This window comes from Urocitellus parryii, unplaced genomic scaffold, assembly GCF_045843805.1.
Source record: "Urocitellus parryii isolate mUroPar1 unplaced genomic scaffold, mUroPar1.hap1 Scaffold_37, whole genome shotgun sequence".
NCBI lineage: Eukaryota > Metazoa > Chordata > Mammalia > Rodentia > Sciuridae > Urocitellus > Urocitellus parryii.
In genome coordinates this window covers 10,993,526-11,007,500 of record NW_027553327.1, presented here as the reverse complement: position 1 = coordinate 11,007,500, position 13,975 = coordinate 10,993,526, and positions in this window count along the sequence as shown.

Here is a 13,975-nt window from a genome sequence, read left to right as displayed (position 1 = left end):
CATTTTTACATATTCCACGCTCCCATACAGTCAATGTTGTGAAAATGCACTTGCACAGTTAAATCTGCAAATAATGCATACAACAAATCAGAACTCAAAAAATTCTTTACACAATTTATACCTCCAGTATTAGAAATGATACTAATGAAATACCCACCATAGTAAATTATTTTAAAATGCATTTAATTAAAAAAAAACTAAAAGGAAAATCTGACATATCAAAAAACATAACACAAGAATAGAAATTGGCAACTGCAAGAAGAGTCTATAAGACCTCACAATCTTTAGTTATATTTTGAAGCCTTACATCATAATATATAGCTTCTTTTTTCTTTTAGGGCACATGGTGTTCCTCAAAAAATCCATTCATGCTCATTTTCTAACTAGTACTGCTCTGTTTAAAAATTCTTCTACAATTCATTTATACATGAAAGGAAGTCCATATTAAATTGTCCCATCCAGTGTGCTATGCTTCTGGATCTTCTGATTCTAGTCCACTTGAGAATCTCTCACCAATCTACACTGGAAATACTCTCACAGACACACCCAAAATAATGTTTTACTGGGTTTCCAACATTCATTCCATATATCATTATGCAGCTATCTCATATATAACTGTAAAAGCACCAACCCCTTTCCTACTTAGCATCAAATTTGTACTCTTATCATATAATACCCCCCCTACCCCCGTGTATCCACAATAGGAACTGTGGTTCTGGGAATTTCAACTTTCAGTATTTTGAAATTCAGAAACGTAACCTTTGGGGATTGCCATTTGGAGGACTTTAGATGTTCAGAACTGGTATCACTTAACTTAAGGGAGGAGACCTAAAGATAAACCAAACTCCATTAACATACTAATAAAAATGCTTATACAACAGTATGTTTGAACTATTGAATAGGAAAATAATAATTTAACAAAAGGGGAATGTATTAATTTTTAGAAATAGAATATATACTTAGAATACTCAGGAAATTAGAAAAATTTAAATACAATAATTTAGCAAAATAGCAGGACATAAAACCACTTCATAAAACCAGCACCGTTCCTCTTTTCTACAGTTTAGATGGTCACCTTCCAAGAATAACAATGAAAGCAACATAAGGTAGCTCAATAGTGATTATAGTTCTCTATGCTAAATGCAGTCTGTTAAGTACCTCACTAACCGAACCTCGGAAAACTCAAGTTCAGGTATGACAGCCACGTATTTTGAGGCCTAAATTGTATAACAACCTATTTTTCAAAGCAGTGATGTAGAATACAAGGGTGAGAGTCTTCATGGAGAATATTAATATGGACACAAATTACAAAAATTTTCCATATGTATTTAATACAATTCAATCAAAGGAGATACAATTAAACTGGAAGACATGAGGTTTTGGGTTACTGCACAGGTATATATTATCACAAGAATAGTTCATCAGGATTTTCCATATTCCTTTGGCCCAATCCAAAACCAAATTTTTATCAGTGCATATTAATTATACAAAATAAAAAGTTTCATTGTGGTATATTCACACATGTATATTCATATATTCTCACCCACTGTCCCTTCAATCCTTCCCCCCCATGATAGTCTCCCTTCTACTTAATCTTTTTTCCCTCTACATCACACATGACAGTACATGTGATATTTGTCTGAGTCTAGCTTATTTCTTATACCATGTTTTTCTCCAGTTCTATCCATTTGCCTACAGATCACGATTTCATTTTTCTCTATAGTTGAATAATACTCCATGGTATATGTAGTCTCCATTTTATTTATTCATTCACCCATTAACAGGCACCTTGGCTAATAGCACATAACAGTTAATGTGATATGTGCTGCAATAAACATAGGCATGCAGGTATCCTTCAGGTATACACCCAGGAGTAGTACAGTTAGATCATATGATATTCCTATTTTTAGGTTTTGAGGAACCTCCCCACTGATTACCACAGTGGCTGTACTAGTTTACACTCCCATCAACAGTGTATAAGGGTTCCTGACTTGTAACAGGTCTGAATCAGCATTTATTTTTTGTTTGTTTTTGTGTTTGTCCTGGGGATTGAACACAGGGGCACTTTACCATTGAGCTACATCCCCTATCCTTTTTATTTATTTTGAGACAAGGACTCAGTAAGTTGCTGAGGCTGGCCTCAAATTTGTGATCCTTCTGCCTTAGCCTCTCAAGTCACTGAGATTACAGGCAAATGCCACAGTGTCCAGCTATTTTTTAAATATTCTTGATGCTAGCCATTCTGACTGGGGTAAGATGGAATCTTTTTTTTTAGTTGTAGATAGACACAATATATTTATTTATTTGTTTATTTTTATGTATTTTTTAAAAGTCCTTTGGGATAACTCACAGAACTTGAAAGATTTATGACAAAACTGTTACAAAAATATGAAATCCAAAGAATCCTAGGAAGTAGGAAGTAAAAAATAAAAGGAAAATTAACAGTGATGAAGGCAAATACGTAATAGATTTTAAAACATGCCAGAACAGCCCCTTCCCAAAAACTTACCAAAAACAAACATTAATTTAAAAAAAACCACAACATGAAGAGAGAATATTAAAAAAGACAAATGTCAAGTGATAAATACCTATTTTTGGAAGGTAGAAAACAGATTCAGAAAAAATCATTAAACTGGGCTCAGAGGCTCAGTTTATCAGAAAGGCTAAAATAGAGTTGCAAGTTTAAGCGTTGTGAGACATGTCTCAAAATATTTATGTGGTATTGAGAACCAAACCCAGTGCCTCACACACTCTAGGCAAGTGTGCTACCAATTGAGCCCCATCCCCAGCCCCAGAAAAAAAGTTAAAAAGTCACTAACTCAGCAGCTCAGAAATCCAAGGGACTTCCTAAAAGAAGCTAGTATATTTTCTCCAAAGTGCCTTAAAAGCTTAGAAGTTAGAAATATAAAATCCATAGATGAATCATGTATTTACAAGACTTAAAACTTTTATATGAAAGTACGCAAAGTAGTCTGATCTCCAAGGAACCTACCTATCTACTTATTGCAATTAAAGGACTATGAATTCTTCCTCTACAAGACATCAGACTTTGGTCTCTGAAGAAACTGAAAGGAACAAGCTCCAACTTAACAGAGTCAGGTATAGTATAGGACAAGAATGAGGCACCTCACCAAGAAATAAATAAATAAAAGGTTTTTGAGGGCGAGGCCTATCACCTACTATCCACATAGGTTCCAATAATACCTATTATCTAAACTCCTTCTCCCAAGGAAAGGAATTAGAAAATAATTTTTCTGGAAAAGTGAATAAATCCAAAGAGGGTGCACTTAAATGATATCAAAGGCTCTCCCCGCAGAAAAGGTGATTCACCTCAATCACACTGTCCAAGAGTGAAGGCTTCAACATCCTTTAGGGAAGAGTCCATGGCAATACACCAAAACTACAACTAGAGAGCTTTGGGTAACATTCTTAGTGTCATGCTTTTAAAAAACTGTTCACTTACTGAACCCCTTAGACACTTGAGAAAAAGTTCCATCCCATAAAAGAGACAAAAACAAAGATGACAAAACCCACAACAGAAAATACAGACACAGAACAAAACTTCAAAAGATCTCTGATATACTTAAAGGAAAAATAGCTAACATGACTGAGTGCTTTCTATGTACCAGGGACTTTTCTAAGTGATGTACTGGTATTATTGCTCTTAATTTTCATACAGCTCTTACAAAAAGTCTATTGTTATCTTCATTGCTGAAATTAGAGATAATATCACATACACAAAGCAAAAGGATGTTAAGAAATGTTTAAAGATCAAAACGCTGAAATTGAAATGATGACAAGCAAAACAGGAGGAAAAAACAAATCAAGATAAAATGAAGGATTCTCCTGAAAAATAGAACAAAAGCCAAAGAAAATGGAAAACAGATGACAAATATTAAAATAAATAAATTTTAAGGCTCATATCCAATTATAATCATTCCAGAAGGGGAGACCAGGGAAAATCAAAGAGGAGAATATTAAAGTAATAATGTTTAAAATAATTCATAGAACTGAAGGACAGCCAGGATGGCAATTATCAAGAATACAAGTAATAACAAATATTGGCAGGGATGTGGGGAGAAAGGTATACTAATATATTGCTGGTGGGACTGCAATATTATTAATTCCAGAAAACTTGGAATAGAACCACCATTTGACCCAGTAATCCCACTCCTTGGCATATACCCAAAGAACTTAAAACCATCATGCTATAGTGATGGTTATAGCAGCTCAATTCACAATAGCTATGCTCTGGAACTTACCTAAGTGCCTTTAACAGTTGAATGGATGAATAAATTGTGGTATAAATATGCAATTACTCAACCATAAAGAAGTATAAAATTATGGCATTTGTTGGTATGTGGATGGAACTGAAGACTATCATGCTAAGTGAAATGAGCTAATCCCTAAAAACCAAAGACTGAATATTCTCTGCTCTGGGGGTGCTAACACACAATAGGGGTGGGGGAAACAACAGAAGCTCACTGGATTAGGCAAAGGGGAATGAAAGGAAGGGAGGGGAATAGAATAAAATGAATTGGACATACTCTATACAACCATAAGAATGGAAAGTTATATTTCATATATGTATACTAAGTCAAAATACATTTTATTGTCATATATAACTAAAAAGAAAATAATTTTTAAAAAAAGTACTGAAAGAAACCAATATACCACTATATAACACAATAAGTGAAAAATTTTAAATATATATTATCGTGAAACGTAAGATCAGAGATAAAAAGCTTTTAAAAGAGGAAAAATAAGACAAATATAAAGTCAAGAATCAGAATAATACTGAAACTGCCAAAAAATATCAAGCAATGTATTCAGGTTATATTCAACCTGAAATTCCATCAACTAATCATTTTCATATATATTTCCAAATCTTATGTCCCCAAATATCTTTTCTCAAGAGACTAACAATATTACTAAAATGAAGGGATGGGGCTGGTTCAGAGGCAGAGAACTTGCCTTGCACATGGGAGTTAGTGGCTTCGATTGTCAGCACCACAGAAAAAATAAACAAAATAAAGGTCTTTTGTCCATGTATAACAAAAAAAATATTTTTTTTAAATTAAGGGATAATCCCAAAAAGAAAACATGGGATGCAGGAAACAGGAGTTCTAAGAACGGAGAAGGGCAAAAGGAAGTTCTAAGACAATGGCTGGGCAGATACATATCTATGAGTTTATATCTATGAGGGTTCTATATATGAGGTCCCAGGAGGAGATGAGCCCGAAGCCCAGAGCTAGGGAGGAGCTGAGCCAGGACTGGAGTCTGAGTGTGCTGGGTCCTGAGGGCCGCCGCCCTGGGCTCCAGAGGGCAGCACAGGCTCTGGGCCTAAGTAGGAGGGTGTCAGGCTGGGGCAGGGCAGGGCCGAGCGGGGGAAGCGTGGGGCCAGCCTGCCAGGAGGGAGAGCGGGGTGTGCGCGTGTCTTTTTGGGGCGTGCGTGTGCCTGCGCTCTCTCTCTCTCTCTCTCTCTCTCTCTCTCTCCCTCTCTCCCTCTCCCTCTCCCTCTCTCTTGCTGCTGTTCTGCTTCCTCGGCAAGCCTCTCCCTCCCCCTCCACTGGGGTTTTCTTTCTTCTTGTCCTTATTCCTCATTGTCGTCTTCATTTTTTAATGAGACTTAATTAGCGTCGAGTTTGTCCTCCGGCTCCCTCCCTGCCCCTGCCCTCCCCCTCCCTTCCCCTGTCTTCCCCCTCCCCGCCCCTGCCCTCCCTCTCCCTCCATCCCTCCCTCCTGCCCTCCCCCCTGCCTTCCCTTCTCTCGTCTCTTCTCTCCCTCCTCCCCAAGGTCCAGGCCAAGCGATCTGACCAATGCACTTGAGAACAAAGTATCGGGCTAACTGGGGCCTGCGCAGGAAGCCGGAGCTGAGCTGAGATGATGGGTCTGCAATAGCGAAGCAGGATGATGCTTCCCCAGCCTGGGGCCGAGCGGGTGCAGGCTCAGGCGGGTGGGAAGACAGGCGGGCACCGGACTTGGCTTGTCCAGGGTGGTGAGGGCCAGGCTTCCGCACCCAAGTCAGTCCTCCTCTGTTCTTCTCTGGAGCCTCTCACCTTGCCTTTCAGTCCTCAGTGAGGACAATCGGAGGGTCAGCCAGGATCACACACACCACGACAGGAACCCATAGGTTAAGGGCAAAGCTGAGGCCAGAATCCCAGAAGTCAGGCTCCCTTGCTTCCCTTCTCCCGGCTTGGCCATGCTGTGTCCAGGCCGAGTTGGTGGGAGGAATGGCATGGTGGACATACAGAACAGGGCCTGGGATCCCTAGAGGGTCAGGCAGAGCCCTCCAGGGTGACCAGAGAAGGGGCAGCTGGGACAGCTCTGGCATGTTGAGCAAGACAGAACATGGGCAGGATGCCCATCAGAGGAAGGCGTCAGATGTCCCTTGGATAGCCTCTCCCTTGGCTTCCTGCAGCTTATCCAGAGCTCAACACCAGACTTAGGGGGAAGGGGAACAGGCAGGAGGAGGACCTAGGATGGGAAGGAATCCCCCTCCACAGCCAGTCCTCCTAGCCTGCCTCCCTGCCCCCACCGACAAGCCCTCACCCTGATGCCAATCATGGCCTGGGGCCTGGCTGAGAGAATATCCGTGAACCTTTACTCCTTGACCCAGTTGTCCAGTGGACTGTCCTTCTGAGACCCAGGTGTGAGCATGTGTCCACTTGGCTTCTCTCATCCACCAAACACGTTGCCTGCTCCTCAAGAGCCAGGCTCAGAGGCTCTTAGTTTTGTAGGGGTGTCAGAGAAACTGAGAGAAACCATGTCTGTGTGGTGATCCTTGGAGTCCAAGAAGTCATGGGAGCTGATGAGATGTCAGGGCTTGGCATCAGGGAAGGCCTCCCAGAGGTGATATTTGAACTAGGCGTGAACGATCAGTTGGGTGTAGATGACAGAGGATAGAAACAGGTTCCCTTCAGCCCTGGGAAAGCTGGAATGCGTTTTGCTGTTCTAGTGATTCTTTACAACTTTGGGATCCTGGGGCCAGAAGGAGGCACTTGCCAGACCAGGCACATGGGCGAGGCTGCACTTGAACACAGACCCCGGTTCTCTACCACCTAGGGCAGTGACTGGACCTAAGACAGGGCCATCAGCCCTTTTTTACCTGACTTTTCTATCCCTTTATCCATCATGGGCCCTGACCACCCGATGTAACCTAAAGTTCCACACTGCACAGACCTCCCAAGTCTTCCTTGGTTTTTGTTTTTGTTTGTACTAGAGATTGAACCCAGGGGCACTTAAACCCTGAGCCACACCCCGGGGCCCTTTTTGTATTTTATTGAGAGACAGAGTTTCACTGAGTTGCTTAGGGCCTTGCTAAATGCTGAGGTTAGTTTTGAACTCACAATCCTCCTGCCTCAGCCTCCAGAGCTGCTAGGCGTGCGTCACCGTGCCTGGCCCCAGGTCTTCCTTTGGTCTTCTTTGTGAACCATATCTCTGCCCACTGCTCCAATCTGTTCCCAACCCTGGACCTCATTCTCTAACTACAGGAATTCCAGAGATGGAAGGCCCATTCCATCTTCACATTTGCTTCAAATGCAGCTTGAAGATCAACTTCCTTTGGTGACTTTTCACTTCCTGAGCTGTTCCAGGACTTACTATAACCTTCTTGGAATTTTCTTTTTGTAGGGACTCCAAGTGGGATCCAGTCCCGTTTTTCTGAGCATGCCTCCCTAGGCTCATCCAGAGCCACTGTGGAGAGCATCCAGGTTGTAAACTGCACAAGGTTCCTGGCCAAGGACGAGTGGGGGCCAGAATCCCACCTGCCTTCTGCTTACCAACCCTGTGGGGCCCTGGCTCCTCTTCCCACTCCCATCCCCACCACAAGGCCCTGGAGGAGGAAGGGGACTGGAGATGATGAACTCTGTGATCCTGTCCCAGCTGAGAGCCTGGGGTTTGTGAGCTGCGACACAGATCTGGTGAGTGGAGCCAGCTCGGGACAGAGGCTGTTCTGGGTATGTGAAGGGACTGTGTGTGAGGATCAGTGGGGGGAAATGAAAATTGGGGATGGCCCTCAGGGGAATTGACTACAGATGATGTCAGAGAAGAGGTGGTCTCCTGGAGAACAAGGGACCCGGATGGCTGCAGAATGGCGTGGTGGGAGGGGGGCAGGAGGTGTGGGAAGGAGGGGCTCTCTCTACTGTCCCAAGCAGGGAGGCAAAGCAGCTTCCTTTAGGCCCCACTCATACCACCTGGATCTTTGCCCCTAACCACCTCCTAGCTCTCCTGGCACCTGGGGAACTGGGGAGGTGTATTCCTGTGGAGGCCCTCAGGTAGGGAAGGCTGGGAGGAGGGCAACCTCAGGATGGCTCTCACCTTCTGGCAGCACACTTCACAGCTTGCACAGGGCTGGCTTCTCCCCGCAGGGTCACCCTTTAAAGTGATATTGAGAGTTCCCAAGAGATGGCTGTGTCTTTCTCGCTTCCCCTGCCTTGGGATGGAGACAGGTGGCTCCTGTGATGTCCCCCTCCCACCGGTTTCTTCTCTGTCTTCCAGCCCAGCCCTACCCACCATGGGGCCTTGAGCCAACAAGTCCACATTGATTCAGGGGCTTCTCTGGAGTAGAGATAGAGGCTGAGCCTGGCTCCGTCTGCTTCGGTTGGGTTCTACTCATTGAGTGGTTTGGGGAGAAGAAAAGAAGCAGTAGTGACCATGGGCTTCCACCTCCAATTGGTAACATCGACCTTGGGCTGGGAACATTCCTGGGTTCCATGCTCTCCAGACTGGTAGATTGGAAATTAGGTGGATTGCTACTCCCACCATCTTGGGAGCCAACAGAGAAATGTCACTCCAGCCTCTCCTCACCTAGCTCTGATGTTACTTCCCCATCCATTTGGCTTCCAGCTCTTCAGTTCAGGAGACTGCAGAGTACACTTGGCTGGCTGCCTCTGTGGTGAGTCCCACATTCTGGAAGTCCTTCTTGATGTCTGACATGAAGCCTTCTTGCTGCAACCAGCTCATTTTTTTTCTCCTCATTCTGTCCACAGAAGTGTCAGAGGGAGTCTTCTCATTTAAGATCATGCTGTGAATGGAACTGAGAAGACTGGGAAGCATAAGCTGGACTAGGAAGCCCAAAGAAACTCAAGAGTCGGACTGGGGTAGAGAACTTGCCTAGCATGTGTGACGCAGTGAGTTCAATCTTCAGGACCACATAACAATAAATAAAATAAAAGGATCGTGTCCATCTACAACTAAAAATAAAAGTTTAAAAAAATGAAGAGCAGAGTCTGCTAGCGTGGGAGCCTCTCCTTAGGTTAGTGACTTTGAAAAATGCTACGCCTACGGTCCTCGGCATTGGCTTCTGGTTCAGCATGCTGTCCCTCAACAGTCTCCCCTGCTACCATTCATCCTGCCTGTTAGTCAATTATTCAGCCCAGGGCTGTGTGCTCCTCCCAATGCTTGGCACTACTGGGGGTAGGGGGCACTGTCAAGGAGGGGACCATGCAGCCAGGCTGTACCCTTCAGGGACTCCCAGCCTCGCGGTCCTTGCTGACTTCACCTCTCCCTCCACTCAGGCTGGGGTGGGGGTGAGAGGTCTTCCAGTGCAGCTGAATTGGGTCATTAAAATCACTCCTCTACCCCTGACAGATGACCTCCCAGGTCCCTTCCTGTCCTATGTTTCCGTGATCCCAGCTGGGGGTAACCATGTAACCCTTGTGATGCTTGGCTGGTGGTGTGGGCTGTAGAGTGGGAAGGGGTGGGGTGGATGAGGCCTGAGGAAGGCCACTCTCAGCACACACCAGCACACACTGTCCCCTTTCTCCCATTTCTCCCTTCTGCAAGAGGCCCTCCCAGGGTGCTGGCCTGGGAATTCAAGTGCCAGAGGAAGGAAGGACAGCACTATCAGTGGTTGTGGGTCCAGGCAAGCTCTGTCATGTGTGGGCTGGACCAGGCCTTTGGATCAGGCTCAGGCAGAGGGTGTCCCCAAAGCTTTGAAGAACAGAGATAGGAGGAGGTGGGGGCTTTGAAAGGAAAAGAGAGAGCAAGACCGCTGGCCAGTAAATGAGCCATCCAGGGGCCTGGCATCTTGGACCATGTGTCGCCACACATGCAGTGCGGGTGCCAGGTGGCTTTCTCCTGGTGGAACTTTCCATCAGCTCTCCAAGGGCATGATGTTAGGCAAGGTTTGGATTCTTCTCAGGATGGTGATGGAGCTATCCATGTGCCGATGGTCAGAGGTGAGGTGGGCCCCAGAGACGGCCATAAACAAGCACCTGGGCCACTTAGAACCTTCTGAGTGTCTCCTTTGGCTCCCATCATGCCTACATCAAGAACAAATGATTAGCCATCACTGAAAATTCAGGAGTTTTCTACATAAAATTCCAGATTTATAACTTCAAAAAAAATCTCGGACAATCTAGTAATCCTGGGCTCACACTCACAAGGCCATAGGCAGCTGGAGTGGAGTGGCGCTGTCCCCTGAGCCAGGGCACATACTCTCGGCTTCTCCATGGCCTTCACCTGCCTGAGTTTGCTCTGCCTGGGGTGAATGGGGAGATCAACGCCCACAGAGAAAGGAGGGCCCTCACTGGAGATTACCCCAGGGTGAGGGACAACATTCCCCCTTCACCTTCCTCCCCAGAGCTTGGCCAGAGGCTCCAAGGCCCCTCTGCCACCACCGTCCCCCTCTTCTCTGGAGGCCTGTTAGAGTCTGTAAACAAGTCTGGATGGCGCCTGGCAAAATGCCAGAGGGAGTGGTTTGTGAAGTAACGCCAGTGAGCCATTAAGTGTGGAGATTTCTTATTGGTTGACTGCTGTATCTAGTTTATGTTAATTAAGATAAGCTTTGTGGAATGTCCTATAATAAACGGCTTCCACTCCTGCTGTATCAATGTACACAAGTTGCTCATCACCCCCCGCCCACCCGCCCCCCTTAGTTTGCTGCAGCCGGACTGTGGCAGAGGCCTGGCAGCCTCTGTGGCCAGGCTTGGTCTGGCTGCCTTCCTGCCCCAGCCCAGGCCCAGGCCCCCTTTGGGTGGAAGCAGAGGTGCTGTGGGGCCTCCACAGCCTGGCCTCAGCACCCACAGCTTGGAACATGAATGTCATGAAGTGCAGGGGCCATCGCCGCCAGGCCTGGGGTGCCTGACCACTGAGCTGGAGCTTCCTTCTGCAAACAGCCTTGACTGGCCAAGCTGGGCGGCCCTGTGTCTGTGAGCCCAAGGGGCACTGCAGCCACCCATCCTGGCCACCCAGGCCTCTCTTGAAGCCTCTGACTTCCTGGGCCCCTTCTTTCCTGTGACCACCCCAGTCCTGTCTCTCTCTCTTCCTTCTGCTGCTCCTCCTCTCTCTCTCAGCCAGGCTTGCTTTCTGCCTCTTTATGTCTTGGTTTGGCCGTCCTCTCTGGCATGGGCCCTTGCTCTTCTTCAGGGTCCTGCCTGCTTGCTGGGTCTGTCTGCTGCAGCGCCATCTTGTTGATCCACAGGGGTGCCTGCCCCGCTTCTGTCTCTTGCTCTCCATCTCTGAGCTGCACAGTTTCTCCCCAGCTCTGCTGTCCCTCAGCTCTCCTGCACTGTGGGTCTCTTAGGTGCCAGTATTTCCCTCACTCCAGCTCTCTGGGCTTCCCTCAGTCTGTGTTTTTGAGGCCACCACAAGGAGGGCTTCTGGGAGGTTGGCTGTGCTGGATCAGCATGGCCCCAGCATCAGGATAGGAGGAATCCTGCTGACAGAGATTTTCTCTGGGGCTGAGGAGGGGCAGTGAGAACCAGCGGCCAGGGGCCCCAAGGAGAGGGCAGTGTCCTTTCCATGCCTGTGTCCCTTGCCCCAGCCAGCTCAGGGCATGTCCCCAGCTGAAGAAAAGGAACAGCCTCCAAGGGGCTGCTCCCTACCATTGCTTCCTCACCACTGATGCCCCCCAAAATAGACACAATGCACACACTGCCACCAGCACCCCCAGTCCAGCACCAATGGGATGGAATTCAGGGGTGTGCTGCTCCTGGCCTTGCCTGCCTTGGCCTCGATGGCAGGGACTCTGGGGAAAGGAAACCACCCAGGGGCCCCTGAAGCAGACCATGGGCTACAAAGAACTCATGGCAGCTGACCCTCCTCTCCCAGATGACACCCTGCTCCTCACAACTCTTCTACATTTAAAGGCTCTGCTCCTGAGGAGGAAAAGTGTGTGACTTCCCCTCTCACCTATCTCTGAGGCCTGATCCTACTGTGGGTCAGCAGGTGCCTAGGCCAAACTGAAATCCTTCCTGCTGAGGTTCAGGTGAACAGGGTGTGTGTATGTGTGTGTGAGTGTGTGTGTGTGTGTGTGTGTGTGTGTGTGTGTGTGTGTGAGATGGGGGTGAGTCCATGTGCCTAGACAGAGTGGAAAAGCAATGGTCAGTGTGTGGGTGTGCAGCAGGGACACAGGGAACTCAGAGGAAAGACGATGGGTCCTGTGGTAGAGGGACAGAAGGGACAAGGCCTAGAATGGCAAGAACACCTGTGGACGCAGACGCAGAGAGAGGAAGAGGATGGAGAAGAAGGTTCCAAATGATATAAGGCCAGGAAGTTTCCCTGAAGAAGAATTAGGAAGATTTGTGGGGGGAGTCTTCTACACCCCAAAACACTGTAGGAGTTATGTGGGGTGGGAGAGAGTTTTCAGAGACACACAGTGGAACCTACTGTTTGCATGACGAGTGTGTCCCAGTTTGCCAGAGACTGTCCAGATTGGAGAACTGAAACCCCTCAGGCCACAGTGACCTAAGACAAGTGAGTGGCCCAACTCCCTGCCCCACCCTGCCCAACAGGCCTTATGCACCCGCAGACAGCTCGTGTCCACCTCCAACAGCCCTGGGCCAAGGATCACAGTAGGCAGGTCCCATTTGACAGAAGAGACCATGTGAAGACCTGGCTCTAATGTCATGTGGAGAGTGGCCAGTGTGAAATCAAGGTCTGTTGTCTGTCTGCCTTGGACTTTTTAATCCTAGTTGCTGAGACCTTCAGGGACAGACTTAGAAACCTCACTCCTCCCCCCAAACATCCCCACCTCAGCAGTTTCCAAGTCCTGCCATGAGGCACTGTCATCTGGAGCCACTGCCCAAGTTCCGCTGGGCTGGGGCTGAGAATGGGGGTGGGCTGGGAGAAAGGGGGCCTGGGTCCCCTTCAGCCTGAGGCTTGCAAGGACTTCACTGGGGATGGCCATCTGTTGATTTTTTGGCTTCTCCCCCAGCTGGAGGCAGGACCCGTTGCTGGGGAGGGGGTGAGTGTAGGAGGCGGAAACTGGAGGGAGTGCTGAGGGGGGTGTCTCCAGAGTCTGGCTGGGTTCCTGGGCTCCAGGTGGTAGGTGTGGGGAGGGCTGGCCAACCTCTGAGAGCAGGCTGGGTGCTGGCCCCTGGAGTCCCAGGCTGTTGGTCAGTGCCTCTGGTGTGCTGGGGGGTGAGGAAACAGCGACAGAGCAAACAAGCAGAGCCTGTGAGGACAGGAAGCAATCACAGAGCACCTGGCCCAGGCTGCTGTGGGGGGCAGGCTGAGGCCAACCTAGGCCACCAGCTAGGGGTGGCCTGGAACAAGGCCAGCAGAGCACAGGGAGTAGGCTCTAAGCTGTTGAGATTCTGGGGAGGCCATAGCAATTGTCTTCTGCTGGGGGATGAATCCCTTCCACTTAGAAGCAACTCCAAGTAAGGAACTACCTTGGTGAACTTGGGATACTGGTTTCCTGTCAGGAGGCCTTGGTCCTAGGTCTAGCCATGGCATTCATGAGCTTTGGGGATTATCTGTTCTGCCCTCTGAGTCTTAGTGTGGCCAACTGTATAATGAGGTGATTGGAATAAACAATCCTGAACACTTCTTCCAGAGATCATAGTCCATAATACAATAATGTTGCTGAGAGCTAAGGACTTTTTTTGGCTATGGAATATTTCTTGAGTGTCAGTTGGATGTATTCTCTGGCTTCATTAGCAGCATCAAGAGAAGGAATTATTTATCTATTTATTTACTTATGTATTTATTAGCTGTGGAGGCTTAATCCAGGGATGCTCCACCACTA